The sequence below is a fragment of the Monodelphis domestica genome, chromosome 1 (assembly GCF_027887165.1).
Source record: "Monodelphis domestica isolate mMonDom1 chromosome 1, mMonDom1.pri, whole genome shotgun sequence".
NCBI lineage: Eukaryota > Metazoa > Chordata > Mammalia > Didelphimorphia > Didelphidae > Monodelphis > Monodelphis domestica.
Window position 1 is genome coordinate 117,525,535 of NC_077227.1, and position 17,202 is coordinate 117,542,736.

Genomic DNA, 17,202 nt, shown 5'->3' on the forward strand with positions numbered 1-17,202 from the left:
CAATTTGGATGTTATAATTTCAGAAAACATATGTAATTGGGAAAATAAATATCTTTGAATAAAGAAAAAAAAGAAAGAAAAGAAGTCACTGGTATCTGAGGAGGCCCCAAAAAAAGGTCTCCTAAGAAAGGTAGTACTTTAGTTGAGTTTTTTAAGGAAGGGATATTAAAAGGTCTGTGGTAAGGACAGATCCTCCTTCATGCTCCTTCTACACCAGACATGTAGTCTGATATCAGGGAGAAAGATAAAACAAAAACCTCAAATGGGAAGTAATGAGTCCTTGTACACCTCTTCTACTCACCTGTATAACCTTGGACAAATCTCATCACCTCTGAATGCCTCAGTTTCTTTATTTGTAAGAGAAGAGGTTTGGATTAGATGATCTCTCAGATCTCTTCCATCTTGAAAGTTCTTTGATTTTAATAATTTCATCCAAGATAAATTATCCATATACAGTTGAAGGTAGAATCTTGCAAGCTCAGTTCTGTGATTCTTTCATGACCTCTTGGTCCTGTTCACCTAAAGGTTCACCTGTTCCTCTCTATAGGAAGCTAGTAATTACAAGACACAGTTAGACTGGTTATTATCTATAGAACAGTCTTTCCTAAAGTCTCTGCTGCTTTAATTATTTAGAAGAATTATTGTATAGTTTTCAGCTATCCCATGTTTTTCAAGGTCACCAAGACTTCAGAGCAAGATCTATCAGCTCATTTACATATGGCTGTTTTCAGAATTTGTAACTGGGAAACTCTAAATCAAAGAGAGGTTTGTAGACAAAGGGTCAAATTATATATTATCTTCTTGTGTAGTATTCTTGATAGAACTATGGATTTGAGTTTTCATCTTGAGCTAGAGATAGATTATTGCTATTCATGACAAGATCCTGATTGCAGTTCTTGGAAATGAGAAACAGAACATAGGAAGAATCAGAAAAAAAAGTTGGTCATGAAAAGAGCTACTTACAGAAGCTGCAACAGAAGCCAGAAAACACAAAACAAAATGAGACAACAACACTTGAGACATTAGAAAAGAGTGAGGTTCTTTAGCTACTTTGTTGAGAACTGTGCTCATTGGGGGAAAGGCATTGTTTTTCTGGGAGCTGATTGGTTGGAGAAAGGCTACATTGCCTCAAAAATGTATCACACAAAGGAAAACTGTATTGCCCTCTGTCATCATCAGCATCTTAAGAGTGGGAAAACCTCACAAAGGTGCCTGTGTGGCTTTTTGTTGTTCTCCATATTGTAAGAGAAGGGGAAGGAGAAAGTGGTATATGGTTTAACTATTTTTGTAGGCACTGTACTGTTGGTGGGATCCCATTCTAGAAGGCAGAAACCTATTTTGTAAAGAACTAACTGATCTGCATATGTACTGTTTTTAAGTACCAGGTGAGGTAGAGACTTGGAAAGCTGCAGACCTTGTGCTTAGGGTTATTTGCTGAAAGAATGAAATGCTGATACATTTTTGTTTAAAAAAATATGACATGACACTTTCTAAGGGTCCTGATGAGGGTAACTGTGTACAAAATAACACTGATTCTGTTTCAGCGGCCTAAGAATAGTAGAGAGGTGTCTTTGTCCATCAGGAAAGCAGAGAGGCTCAGAAGGGAAGAAAATAGAGGTGATATAATCTTACAAGAAACTAAGGGCATTAAGGCCTAGAGTGCAGAATCATGGGTTTCCCTTATTATGTGTTTTACTGCTAGATTTCTGTTGTGTATACCCCCCCCCCAAGGACACTATGTGCATTGATGGGAGAATGTGAACCAGGTCTATTAGTAGACTCATGTTTTGATTATTCCTATCTTTTCCTTCTATAAAAAAAGTTATATTTTGCTTTTGTATTCTATTTTGTCTTTAATAAATGTTATGTTTTAAAAGTGAATGTATCATTGTGATTGTTTTGTGTGGCTTGGAAACATAGCGATACAGTGGTTAACTAGAGCAATGTTTTCCCATACTCCCACCCTTGCCAGAAACACAGAGGTTATACCAAGGGTCATAAGAAAGAAAAGTAAATATTTGAGCCCTGGCTGCCCCCAACCCTAGAATTCTTCCAAATCTACCTGTAGAAATATAGGCTAGGTTCAGCAGGCTAATCCAAAATAAGAGAAGAGGGGAGCAGGTGTCACATTGGACCCCCGTGATCTATGGAGTGTGATACCATACCTATGGTGAGTAAACAGACACAAGGAGGTTAAGTGGCTTACAAAGGAAATATGGGAAGTTAGATTTTTAAGCCAAATTCTCTGGCTCCAGAGCCAATGCTCTACCCTCTCTACCATGCTGTCTCCTAGTACTTGGTCCACTGTGAGATCAGACATATAACTTCATTTTGATAAAACTGCTTCTAAGCAGAGATTACATTTGATCACAGAGTTACATTTAAAAAGGAAAAAAAATGCAAGCTTTAAAACAAAATAAAGTCATTTTATTTCTCCAAAATTTTGGTGGGGATGGTGGCATTTTCATTTTGGGTTTGTTTTTTTTTTTGCTTTCCCTTTGCTTAGAGGTAGTCTAGAGCAATGAATATTTAACTTAGCTTATTTATTATCGACTACAGAATGCATCACTGTTTTTCTTCTCTTTCCTTTCTCAAGAGCTAGGAAAAACATATTCCACAATTGCTACTCTCTTCCCTAAGATGTGAAACAGTGAGTGAATAGAGTGCTAGCCTTGAAGTCTGAAGACCTGGGTACAAATCCTGCCTCTGTCACTTACTAGCTGTGTGACTCTTCACATATGACACTTTATTACCCCATTTGTGAAAAGGATACTGGAGTGGTTTGCCATTTCCTTTTCCAGAACATTTTTTTAGATGAAGAAACTGAGACCAACATAGTTAAGTGAGTGTCTTGCCCAGAGACACACATAAGTGTCTAAGACCAGGTTTGAACTGAGGAAAATGAGTCTTCCTGACTCCATGTTGGGTGCTCTATCCACTGAGCCATCTAGCTGCCTGAGTGATCTTAAGCAAGTTATTTAACCTTTCTTTGAATCAGTTTCCTCATCTATAAAATGAGAAATTGGACTAGGAGATCTGTAAGGTCCCTTTCAGCACTAAACCTCTGAGCCTCCATGAGAAAGAGGGAAGTCCTCACTACTTCTCTTCCTAAACAGCAGAAGTAGAGCCCTTTGAAGTGTCTCATGCCTTTAAAAACCATCAGTAATGATGACATATTGGCTCTCCCACATCAGTAGGGTAGATGAGCAGTACTAGCTAGCTCCTCATGGAACTTAACTCTCACAGAAATCACAAAACAATCTCTCCAATGAGCACTGACATCACGGATGAAAGATTTTCATCTAAGACTTACTTTGCCCGTCCCATGTCTCATACACCTACCCCAATAAGTGGAGGGAATGAAAACTCATTCTCTGTGGAAGTTGATCAATTAAGGCAGAGTTTAGATGACCACACCAAAGGTAAATACTCCCCTTGACAATTCATGGTGAGATAAAATGGGATTGTCATAGAAAGCAATGTCATCCAATCAGCAATCAAAAAGAATTTATTAAGCACCTACCAAATATAAGGGATTTTGCTAGTGTAGGCCTAGCTTTACAAAGCAGAACTTTACTAGATGCTAGGGAGACTAAAAATAAAGTGGTACTTGCTCTTAAAAAGCATACGGTCATCTGACCTCAGCCACTTCCTAGCTGTGTGACCCTGGGCAAGTCACTTGACCCCCATTGCCTAGCCCTTACCACTCTTCTGCCTTGGAGCCAATACACAGTATTGACTCCAAGATGGAAGGTAAGGGTTTAAAAAAAAAAAGCATATGGTCAACTCAGGAGACAATAAGGATATATTTAGACACTCAGAATAAATACAAGGTATTTAGGGAAGGAAGGCATTAGAAAATGTAGAGGATGTCAGACATAAGGTAGTCCTTCAGCTGTGTCTTAAAGGAAGAAGGATGATCTGTTGGATAGTAGTAAAGAGGAAGTGCAGTACAGGTTGGAGGGAACTGGAGATGGATTGTGGTGTGTAAGAAACAGAGGACAGTATGGCTAGACTTTAGAAGGCATGAAGGACCATAGTGTCCATTAAGGATGGAAAGATAGGTTGGGGTTGGATTGTGAAGGGATTTAAAAATAAATCTATGCCTTAGTGACTAGACTTAGAGGACTAGCTCATAAAAGGAACTGCTTGTGTGCCCTTGGAAAAACCATTTTCTCTCACCTGAGCCTTGGTTTCTTAATATGCAAAATGAGAAAATTGGAATAAGTCCCCAAAGGCTCCTCCAACACTAACATTCTATTGTGGACTCACTGTCTATAATATCAGGTCAGAATCTTGGGTTTGGCAATTTTTTTAAAAGGCTGCGATTCATTATGGCACACACCCCAAAATGGCAGTCACTTCCTGCTTGGTTTTATAGGCTGAATAGATTCTGTGTGCAGACTTTAGACCTGTCAGGCAGAGTCTCTGGACAGAAATAGCTCCAGTTTAGAAATGGCATTTTCTTGGATTCACTTAGTTAGGGGAGGTAACACTATAGAAAATGCTCCGGTTTCGGATTCAGAGAACCAAGCTTCTAATCGTGATCCTTATCTTATATCCAGAATAGTCTTTAGACATAATGCAAGTCCATCATTTGAAAGAAGATGAACTTTAATACAGTGATCCAGGACAATTCTGAGGAACTTATGATGAACAATACTACCCATTTCCAGAGAAAGGATTGTTGGAGTTGGAATACAGATCAAAGCATATGCTTTTTCACTTGAATTTACTTGGGGTTTTTATTTTGGGGTTTTGGTTTTACATGATTATTCACTTACAAAAATGAACAATATGGAGATAATGTTTTGCATGATTATATAATATATATATGATTATATGTAGCATATATATATATATATATATCACCCATATAAATTGCTCTCCAGCTCCAGGAGTGGGAAGGCAGGGAGGGATGTAGATGATTTAGATCATAAGACTTTGGAAATTTTATATGGAAATTTGTTATTGCATTTAATTGGTAAAATAAAAAATCTTTTAAAAAAGAAGAGGGACCTTGCCCAAAGTCACATAGCTAATAAGTAGCAGATTGGGGCTATCAATCAGATCCTCTGCCTTCCAACTCAGCATCTTTTCCTAGACCAGAAGTCCTCAAAGTAAGACCCCAGGGAGGTCTGTAGCAACAGTGGAGTAAAACTCAAATAGAAACAGATTTTTATGGACTGAATATTGACTTAGAAACCTCAAATTCACATAATCTATGATGTTTTATACTTTTATTTATGTTGTTAGATATCTCCTAATTACATTTTAATCTGGTTCAATAGCACTGGGAGTTGGAGAGTTTAATATCTCTGCCATCCCTCTTTCAGTCAAAATTATTTTCATAATAGCTAGATGGTTTAGTCGATAGAGTGCTGTGCCTGGAGTCTGGAAGGCCTGAGTTCAGATCTGGTCTCAGTTACTTATTAGCTGTGTGCCCCTGGGCAAGTCATTTAACCCTGTTTGCCTCAGGATCTTCATGGATAAAGTGAGCTAGAGAAGGAAATGTCAAACTTTTCCAGTATCTTTGCCAAGAAAACTCCATGGACATTATGGTCACAAAGAGCATTTCTATAACCACATAAAAAAATTCTTTGAGGTCCTCAATAATTTTTAAGTGAGTAAAAGGATCTTGAGGCTAAAAGTTTGAGTTATCACTACCCTATACTATATACTCTGATGCTCTCACCTTACAACTTACTTTCTGTGTGTCCTTAAGCAAATCAATTAACTTCTCCATCGATCATTCTCTTGATATGTAAAATGAAGAGTACTAGATTGGATGAAATCATATCTAAGGCCCCTTTACATTCTAAAACCTATGATTCTGGGGAGGCCACTTTTGAGGAGCTGCTGGTTGGGCTTCCCATTTGGGTTCATGTGTTCAACTCGGGGGCACCCTCGACCCAGTAGGAAGAAGCCAAGTTAGATGAGTATTTTCAAAGATCTAGTGATTTCTCCCTGTCCTGAGACTTTGAACATGACTGTTCTAAAAAACCTGAATGACTGTCCCTGTCCCTTTGTAGCCTGGAATAGAAGACATTGATTTCAGTTCTGACTCAACCCCTATGTAGCTATAACCTTGATTGAGTCACGTCATATCCCTGATCTTCAGTTTCCTCCTTGGCAAAACCAGGAAATTGTATTTGATCTCTGAAGTTCCTTCCAGCTCTTACATTCTGTGATGTCTATTCTGGTCTGGTTCCTCTCCCAAATGCCTGCATTACTATTATAGGGTTGGGACTGGGCTTGGTGGGGACAGTAATGATGGATGAGTGGGAATGGGGAGTGGCATACTTTGTACACACCGGGAGCCATAGAAGCCTGAACTAATGACCAAAGCCTCTCCATTTTCCTGGGCTTTCTGACTCAGTTTAGAATCCCAGGCCTTTTAAAAATGCCACTCCAAGATTGTGTCCATGCCAGAAAAACTCCTCTGGGTAGTGTAAATGGCGTCTTCCCAAAGAGGACCCTAATTACAGATGAAACCGGTGGAGCAGGAGGCCTCCAGGCAACCAATGTTGCCATGGAAATAGTGGGGCTAAGCAGGGGTGGCTCACAGAATTGTCTCTGCAGCACACTCCTAATTATATTCTACCAAATCGCCCACTGAAAACAAAGAGACAGCCCAAACTGATATGACAGAAGTCTTGGCTTCAAGGTTACCTGGAGAATACAATAGAAGAGACATTTCCTCTAACACCTTCCTATGCATCCTACCAGCAGCTGGGAGGCATTGTTAGAAATGGCCAAATGTTGGTACCCACAAGGATGCTGAGAATTATAGCCACCGGATAAGTGCTAAGCTGTTGGAATTATTTTTCTTCTTGAAATGAATGGGAAGGGGGGTGCGAAATCTACAGGGTCTTTGTGCAAATTACCCATAGAGCTAAGATTTTACGGCTGGGGAATTATGGGAGTAAGTAAAATGCCAAGATCAGAAAGCCTGGCTTCAAATCCTGACTGTCACTTACTGCTGCTGGTGTGTGATACTGGGCGAGTAATTTCCTCTCGGTCTAAATAAGGCCTCTTCTATCTTTAAATACCCTAATCCTAATACTTGCATTACCATCTCACTGGGTTATTGTGAAGACAGAATAACAATATCCTTCAGGCTCTCTGGAAGTGTGAGGAGTTATTATTTCTAAGCACTTATCCCAAGTGATGCTTTAAAAAGCTCTCTCTTGATCTTACCATCTTCGTTGATCATTATTCTCTAACTCTCTTCTACTCCTGGGCTAAACTCTGAGAAATCCATTTACATTAGACACCTCTATTTCCTCTCCTCTCGATTGCTTCTGAAACATCTGTAGTCTGACTTCTAACTTCATCATTCAGCTTAACTTCCCTCTCCAAAAGTTATCGGTGTCCTCTGAGCTGCCAAATCAAAAGGACTTTATCTCAGTTGTCATCCTTCTTGACCCATCTGCAGCCTTTGACACTGCCAATCATCTTTTTTTCTATTAAATATGCTCTCCTCTTTAGGTTTTCTTGATACTGCTTTGTCCCAATTCTCTTGTTTTTTTGTTTTCAGTCTCCTTTGATAGATCTCTCTTCAGATTATACCCTTTAACACTAAAGCTATGTATTGGACTCTCTTCTATTCTTCTTATAGACTATTTCAACTGATGATCTCATCAGCTCAAATGGATTCAATGATTATCTCTACACAGATTTCCAGATCTCTACTCTATACCTAATCTCTCTCCTGAGCACCAGTCTTGTATCACCAACTACCTTTTGGACATTCCAAATTGGATGATCTAAAAGCTTCTTAAACGTCATGTCTAAAACAAGACATAATTTTCTCTCCCTTCCCACCCCAAAACCCTCCTCTCCTCCCAGCTGTAGATGGAACTAGCATCTTCCCAGTCACCTGCCTCATAATCCTGGTATCATCCTCCACAACTCCCAAATATGTCCCCTTTTATTTACTCACATGGCTGCCACACTAATGTAAGCTTTCATCATCTTATACCTGGACTATTACGATAGACCACTGGTTGGCCCCCTTGCCTTAAATTTCTCCTCCATTCCCCTGCCAATGTGATTTCCCCAAAACATGGGTTAAACTATGTTACCGCCCCCCCCCCCAACAAATGCCAGTGTCTTTCTATTACCTACAAGATCAGATGTAAAATCTTCTATTTGGCATTTAAGCCCCTTCACAACTTGGTCCTTTCCTACCTTGCTAGTCTTCCTTCTTTCATTTCACGTACTACACAATCCAGCAACATTGGCCTTCTTTCTGATCCTCAAATATGGCATTCCATGAACAGATGTAGAGAAAATCATGCAAAAATTTTGCTTGGGCCTACTATAAATTACATTATACAACCTTCACTGGGCTCTCATTGCCCTTAGGTAATCCTACTCTTCTGTTATCAACTCACTATCCCACTCTCCATAGCAGTTCTTCCAAACCTTTTCATCCCTCCTTAAGCATTCTCTCTACTGAGAACCTTGCCTTATTGGGCACTAACTCCCTTTTCATCCATATCTCACATGATGAGGTGGCCTAATTCCTTACCTACTCCAGAAATCCTACTCTGTCCCATCTCCTCCAATAGATTGCCCCCTCTATCATCTCCATTCTATTGATTATTTTCAATTTCTTCCTGCCTACTCACTCATTCTCTATTGTCTATAAGCATGCTATTTCCCTCATTCTCAAAAAACCCTCACTTGATCCTTCTAATATTATTATCATTCTACATCTCTTCTGCCTTGCATGGCTAAACTTGAAAAGACCATCTACAATAAGAGCCCCCACTTTTTCTGTTCTCATTCTAAACCCCTTACAATCTAACTCAGCCTTATTATCCCACTGACACTGCTTTATCTAGTTACCAAGGATCTCTTAATAGTTGAATCCAATGGTCTTATCTCAATCCTCATTTTCCTCCACCTCTCTGCAGGTTTTAGCATTGTTGGTTACTCTCTCCTCCTTGATACTCCCTTCTCTCTGGGTTTTCAGGATGCTGATCTCTCCTGGTTCTCCTCCTGCCTATCCTGACTGCTCCTTCTCATTCTCTTTGTTGGATGCTCATCCAGATCATACTCTCTAACCACTGGTGTTCCCCACCCCCACCCCCGCCAGGGTTCGGTCCTGGGCCCTCTTCTCTTCTCTCTCTATATTACTTCACTTGGTGCTCTTATCAATTCCCATGGATTTAATTACCATCTCTATGCTACTGATCCTCAAATCTAACAATTTTGCTCTAACTTTTCTGCCAACCTCCAATCTTATATCTCCAACTATTTTTAATAAATCTTGAATTGGATATCCAGTAAGCATCTTAAGCTTCACATATCCAAAACTGAAATAATTATCTTTCCTCCTAAACCTTCTCTACCTCCAATCTTCCTCATTACTCTAGAGGGCAAAACTATCTTCTCAGTTCCCTTTGGCTGGAAACTCAGGTGTCATCCTTAGTGCTTCACTATCTCTCATCCCCCACATCCAATCTGTTGCCAAGCCTGTCAATTTTACCTTTGCAACATCTCTCAAATATGGTCCCTTCTTTCCTCTGACATTGTCATTGCCCTGGTAAAGACCCTCATTACTTCATGCCTGGATTTATTGCTATAGCTGATTGGTAGGTCCGCCTGCCCCACTCCAATCCATCCACCCAAGGGATTTTCCTAAAGTGAATTCCAACCACATCATCTTCTTATTCAGTAAGCTTCAATGGCTCCCAATCACCTCCAGGAGCAATATCAAATCCTCTGTTTGTGATTCAAAACCCTTCCTAGAGGGCAGCTGGATAGCTCAGTGGGTTGAGAGCCAGGCCTAGAGATGGGAGGTCCTAGGTTCCAATCTGGCCTCAGACAATTCCCAGCTGTGTGACCCTGGGCAAGTCACTTGACCCTCATTGTCTAGCCCTTACCACTCTTCTGCCTTGGAGCCAATACACAGGACTGATTCTAAGACAGAAGGTAAGGGTTTAAAAAATAAATTAATTTTAAAAAATTAAAAAAAAAAACCCTTCCTAATCTAACTGCTTCTACCTTTCTAATTTTCTTGCACCTTTTTCTCCCTCATACCTCTTTATATACTCTTTGATCCAGTGATACTAGCTTACTGATTGTCCCATGAATAAGACACTCTATCTCTTGGCTCCAGGAATTTTCCTCTAGCTGTTCCCCATACCTGCAAGGCTCTCCCTCCTCATCTCCTCTTACTAGCTTCCTTGATTTCCCTTTAAGTCCCAACTAAAATCTCATCTTTTATTGGAAGCCTTTCCAAACCCCTCTCTTTCTTATTTACTTTCTATTTATCCTACATTTAACTGGTTTGTACATATTCATTTACTTATTTGTTATCTCTCCTATTAGATCATGAGCTCCTTGAAGGGACTGTTTTGTGCCTCATATCTTCAGTGCTTAGCACAATGGTTGGCATACAGTAGGGGGTCAATATATGTTTATCATTATATGTATAGCGTTATTTGAATGTTTTTTTTACCAATTAGAATATGATTTCCTTGAGGGTAGAGGCTCTGTTTTTGCCTTTCTTTATATTTCCAGTGCTTAACAATGCTTGCCTCAATTATTGACCAAGCAGAAATCTCCATCACTCAGCAAGTATGCATCTATAGGCCCCAGAGGAAACTTTGGTCCAATATTATTGTCACATCTGAAGATAAGAGTGAATGGAAGGAGAAATCCCGAGTGACCTCTAACTTGAGTAGTTCTCAGAGACTTTTTGAGCATGGCTTGGTGTTATTCTTTCCCCTAAGAAATCTGGCACTGAGTCAAGAAGCTTACTTGTCCATACCATTACAAGTGTTAAGTCCTGTGCAATATGTAGCACACTGGGTTGTAACTTGGGGTTGGCCAACCCTTTGAGAATCCAGATTTATACAATATGAAAAAGAAAAAGTCATAGACTAGGAATTTAAAATATTTTTAGCATTAGCTCTGCCACTGACTTTTACTATGTTGCTTTGGTTGGAGGAAAAAATATGGAATTGTGGGCCAGAACTTTGTATAAATTATTTCCCCTTTTATGCACTTTAATTTTTAAACTTTTTTTCTAAACTCATTTTTAAAATGAGAGAGATGGAATTGCTCTCTAAATATTATTCCAACTATGAGAAAAAACATTATCCACATTCAGAGGAAAAATTGTGGGAGTAGAAACACAGAAGAAAAACAACTGCTTGAATACATGGGTCGAGGGGATATGGCTGGGGATGTAGACTCTAAATGAGCATCCTAGTGCAAATGACAACAACATGGAAATAGGTTCTGATCAAGGACACATGTAATACCCAATGAAATTGTGCATCAAATACAGGAAGGGTGGGGGGAGGGGAGGAAGGAAAATAATGTGATTCTTATAACCAAGGAATAATGTTCTAAATTGACTAAATAATTTTAAAAAAGAAATATTATTCCAATTCACAAGTCTTAATGATCTTTCTTATGGTTGTTATTGTGGAGGCATCTCACGTTCTTTTAGTCTGTGATCCCTCAGGACCCCAATTTCTTCATCTATAAAGAAAGAAAGGGTAGGCTAAAAATCAAGGATTGGCAAACTTTTAAGAGATGAGCAAACTTTATTATAAGAAGGCATGTTTATTGAATTATATTCTTAATCTATCATTTTAAGGGCATAAAAGTCTTAAATCCCTATATCTAGCCTGACAACCTTCATCTATCTATTCATCTGTAATACATCTCACTCAGTTGATGCCAGAGGGACTTGCTAATGACTTCATCTGTACTATTAAAAAAAAACAAAAACCTCTGATCCAGCATATATATAGCTGCTCTCTTTGTGGTGGCAAAAAATTGGAAAATGAAGGGATGCCCTTCAATTAGTAAATGGTTGAACAAATTGTGGTATATGTTGGAGATGTAATACTATTGTGCTCAAAAGAATAATGAACTGGAGGAATTCCATGTGAACTGGAATGACGTCCAGGAAGTAATGCAGAGTGAAAGGAACAGAATTAGGAGAACATTATACACAGAGATGGATACACTGTGGTACAATCAAATGTGATGGACTTCTCTACTAGCAGCAATGCAATGATCCAGGACAATTTTGAGGGACTTATGAGAAAGAATGCTATCCACATTCAGAGGAAGAACTGTGGGAGTAGAAACAGAGAAGAAAAACAACTGCTTGATCACATGGGTCGATGGGGATATGATTGGGAATGTAAACCCTAAAGGATCACCCTAGTGCAATTATCAATAATATGGAAATAGGTCTTGATCAATGGCACATGTAAAACCCAGTGGAGTTGCTCCTTGGCTACAGGAGCGGGGGTGGGAGGAGGGGAGGGAAAGAACATGAATCATGTAACCCTGGAAAAATATTCTAAATGAATTAATTAAATAAATAAACTTAACTTAAAAAGAAAAGATATAACCTAATACTTTATATAATCAGAAATCATAGATATATTGTAATGTAAAATAAAGTAAGCAGAACTAGGAAAAGAAAAAAAAAGATAACGTTCTTCCATCAGCACTATGGTGCAATGAGTTTATCCAATTAATTTTTGTGCCTTGGAAGACATTTAAAACCTGATACTCAGGAATTGAGACATATATTGGACCTGGGGAATTAGCGAAGTATAGTATCAGTGAACCCTTGAGGGAAGGGGTTGCCAAATTGGGACAATGACTAAAGCAAAGAAGCCACAATAGGGTGCTGTGCTTTGGGGTAGTGGTGGGAGGAAAAGAGGGAGAGTGTGGTGCTGAGCTCTACACTGCCAGGGTTGACTCATTGATGAGTCAACACACAGGTACAAACTCATCTGTTTATTTTGGCTGAAAGAGCCCCCCAGCAGTAGGTTCACTGTCTTAATAAGGCAATGATTCCCAGTTTTTGAACAAGATGGTCTTTAGGGCTCTCTCCTCAAAAAAACAGTCTGACTTAAAAATGCAACAGCAGACAGAGGATAGGCTTGTACTACTCTACAGAACATTTGGACATTTGTTCAGTCATCTGAAAGGTAAGGTAGGTGATGCAGTTGATACAGCGTCTGGCCTTTAGTCAGGAAAACTCACCTTCCCCAAGTTCAATTCTGGCCTCAGACACTTATTATCTATGATACCGAGCTAATCACTTCACCCTGTTTGCCTTGGTTTCCTTATCTGTAAAGGGAGCTGCAGAAGGAAATGGCAAACCACTCCAGTACCTTTGCCAAGAAAACTCCAAATAGATGATGAAGTCAGACACAACTAAAACAATTAAATGACAACAGTAAAAAGGTAGTGCAAACCAAAATGGTTGGTAGTGGCACCAAGCTAACATATTCTACTGTGTCATAAATTCCTGAAAGCCAGATTCTTGGAATCATAATGCAAGGGTCTGTAGTCTTGGTAATTCCTTAACAGCGGTTCAAATTCAAATACTTTGAAGCTCTTAAGATGGAAGGGTTTAGGAGGGACAGGGAGATGAAGCCATGGTCAGAGCTGAAACGCTTCCTCCCTCCACCTGAACTGGCTCCTTCTCAGAGGATGGCTGGAACTTATTCTTTCCTGGCTTGCCACTCACTGAAATCCCCCAGAGGCTCATCAGGGAAGGGCCATCCATCACCCCACCACAGGAAACAGGCCCAAGTAATTTATAATAATGGAAAAGCTCCCAGCAGCTTCCATGTGCACCCTGGAGACTTTTAAGTACTTTCTCAAGTATCCTCATATCTATTTCCTATTCTAAAATAAACAGAAGGTGACTGCTGGTATCTTATGGGGGGGAAATCCTCAGTTGAGTTTTATGATTCAATAGAATTCCAGGTGCCTTTTCCTAACCATCCCCTCACCATGATGCCTACAGCCTGGCCATTAGCCATATCTTTCCTCCTTCCCACGTTGAACTCTACCCCTGGGTTCTCTGACTGTAATAGGTGACCAAGCCTTCAGGACACTTTGAGAACATCTTCCCCTGTGCACTTGTGAACCTACCACCCCTCTCTGGCTGCTCCTCCCTGTTAAGTCTCCCTTTAAATGTTGTTCTTTTCTGTGAAAAAATATGTTCTTTGAAGTCAGAATTCTTGTTTACTTTCATTGGTATATCCAGCACTTAGCTTAATGCCTTCAACCTACTAAGTACTTAATATGTTTCATTTCTATCTAAAACCATCAGATTATTGGTACTTCATACCTCAATGAATATGAAAACCAAAGCAGATAATGCATCAAAATTGCATAAATAATAAAGAACTATTTGGACTAAAGATATTATTTTATTATTTATTATTTTATTTTGATTGAGATTTTTTTATTATGTGTTATTGTCTTATTTGGACTGAATAGTTATTTTAATGCTTTTATTTGAATTATTTTATTATGTACTATTTTATTTGGACTATTACTTTATTATTATTTTATTTAGAATGTTATTATTTTAATACTTTTATTCTGATTGTTCCTACTCAGTTCCTTTCATTGAAAGCTCAATCTGGGTGTGGGGGGTACAGCTGGGTGGCTCAGTGGATTGAGAGCAAGGCCCAGAGATGGGAGGTCCTAGGTTCAAATCTGGCCTCAGCCACTTCCTAGCTGTGTGACTCTGGGCAAGTCACTTGACCCCCATTGCCTAGCCCTTACCACTCTTCTGCCTTAGAACCAATACACGGTATTGATTCCAAGATGGAAGGTAAGGGTTTTTTAAAAATTAAATTAAAATAAAATAAAAAGCTCAATTTCTGAGTTACAGCATAAAAGAACGACCTGTAGCATTTCATCTCCATTTTCCAGATGGAGAAACTGAGAGGGGAAAAATCAAGACTTGCTCATTGACTGAGATTTGTTTCTCACTTAAAACAATGCATTTCAGTGGCTTTTCTTTTTAATTAATGCTTCCCAGGATAAATGGTTCTTGTGGATTTGGGAATATCCCTGGGCCACTGAGTTGCAAGTTGCAATTTACTAGGCTAAGAGTCTAAGTCCCTGGTGGCTCTATGAAGGCTCAAAGACCCCATAGAACTAGGCTTCAGAAGTATCCTAGCTTGTCTATTTATCTTACTACATTTGGGAACCAGGGAGAAAAAAGGGTTTGACCATCACTTCTCTTCATACTTTCTACGGTTTATTTTGAAGTATCTCTGTTGGTTCCCTAAGAAACTTCTAGAGAATAAGAGAATAGAGAATAGAGTTTCAGAAATAGGGGCAGAATTTCTAGAGGTCCATATTTGTGTGACTTGTTTGTGCCTCAATAGTTCAAGAGTAAAGCCCAGGTTTAAACTAAATAACCTGTAAGGTAGAAGTTTTTAGAAGACTTAATTGGAGAAGTTTTTTTTTTTTAAGAATGAGAAATACTTGTATTTACATAAATTAATAAACTAGGAAAACAACAAATTATTTCATTGGATGCATTTCTACTACCAGTAGTTAATGAACTATGTCAAATAATACTGCCAGTTTTGTTATTTTTCCCCCAAGAAAAGGGACATTTTAATTAGGATCTCCTGTATTTTCAGAAAAAATTGGTTTGGTTTCCAAAGAATGCAATCTAGGCAATAGGCTTTTCTCTCCAGGGGCTACTTTCAGGGACTTCAGTCTTCTCTAGAGGGTACTCATGTACAACATCAACAGGGAGAACAAACATCAAGAAACAGCCTTTCTACACAACACTGAACAGAGAAAGTCTTATTTTTCCAAGTCATCATATACCTGGAAAAGCATGTTCTCTAGAGGATTATAGCAAAGCTAAGAGTGTCAATAGAACTTCTAAAGGGACCAAACTCTCTGAAAGAAGTGCTTGAAGAGATAGAAGAATTTCAAACAATTTCTAAAGAATTATGAGAGTTTTCTCACTTGGCATTGGCCCAAGTCAAAAAGGTAGAGGAAGAGACAATTCTGTACCACAAATAGAATTATAGATTTAGAGCTGAAAAGGAACTTTTAGGTCATCTTGCCTACCCCCCCTCTCAAAGAAGGGAAGTGATTTTAGTAGTGCTTTGCCTAAAGTCACCCAGATCTAAGTGACAGAATGAGATTAGGTCTTCTGAAACCAAATCCAGTGGTCCTTCCATTATGCCACCAGTTCCTTACAGAGTTACAAAATTATTCCAATCTCAAGACCCTTTACATAATGGAAAATTTACAATAATCTCTCCACACACATACCCACCACCATCCACACACACACAACACTATTTTTATTTTTTATTTATTTTTCCACCATTAAGGACAATGTCTAGCACACAATAAACATTTCCTACTTGTTTCTGTCAATCCTTTCTTCTTTAAACAGACCAAAAAGCAAAAGAAAAAAACACCGGAAGTCTGATGTTAATATAGGTATATTCACTCAAAATTTAACAATATATCAAAGACTGAGAAAAATTTGGTTGGTTTAGTAGGAATGTAAAGGGGAATTCTTTGTTCTCTTTTGTCTATTCTGAGTTTACACTTGTGAAAGGGAATCCTTTATTTCCTTTGTCTATTTTGAGTTAACATTTTGGTTAACAATAACTTAAGTGCCCTTATTTAGTACCTCACCAGATTGTAAAGACAGGATTAACTTTCCTTTTTCTACTTTTGAATTGAATCAACAAAAGTTTGAACACCCTACTTAGCACTAGGTAGAGGAGCTCTCCACACTTTCAACTCAGTCGGGAAATGAGAATTCATATCTCTCCAGAAGGTGAGAAGTGGTTCCCACAAATACTGTCCCCTGGGCAGTGCTGTGCAATTTGGAAGCTGTGATTGGCCCTTGTGAAGAGGGGCCCTGAATTTCTGGGGCTCGGAGAATCAGCTTCAAGAGGAAGTTGGCTTCAAGAAGGAAGTCAGCTTCAAGAAGAAGGTCAGCTCAAGGAAGAAAGTTGGCCTCTGGAGTCACCTTCAGCTTGAGTCATCATCTTGACCTGCCTATTGGAGGGAATTTGGGTAAGTGAATAGCTGGCTTTCCCTTCCTGTCTTCTAGAGAGAGTTTAATTCTAGTTGAAGGTCAACAAGCCCTGGCTGAGTTGAGCATCGGAGCAATATTTAGTTAGATAGGCTAATGTGTTCTCTACCTTTCTGTATTTCCCTACTTTCACTCTTCCCACCTCTTTGGTAAATAAAAGTTAAGACATTTCAACTTTGAGCAACAATACTTTAAATTGGTGACTACCATATTATTTATAATTTTCATATATTTTAGTTATCATTAAAATTAAATTCTTACAGGAAGGTGGTCAAGGAGACCCTGTGCATATATTCTGTTGAATCATTCTTTGAAAAGAGGAC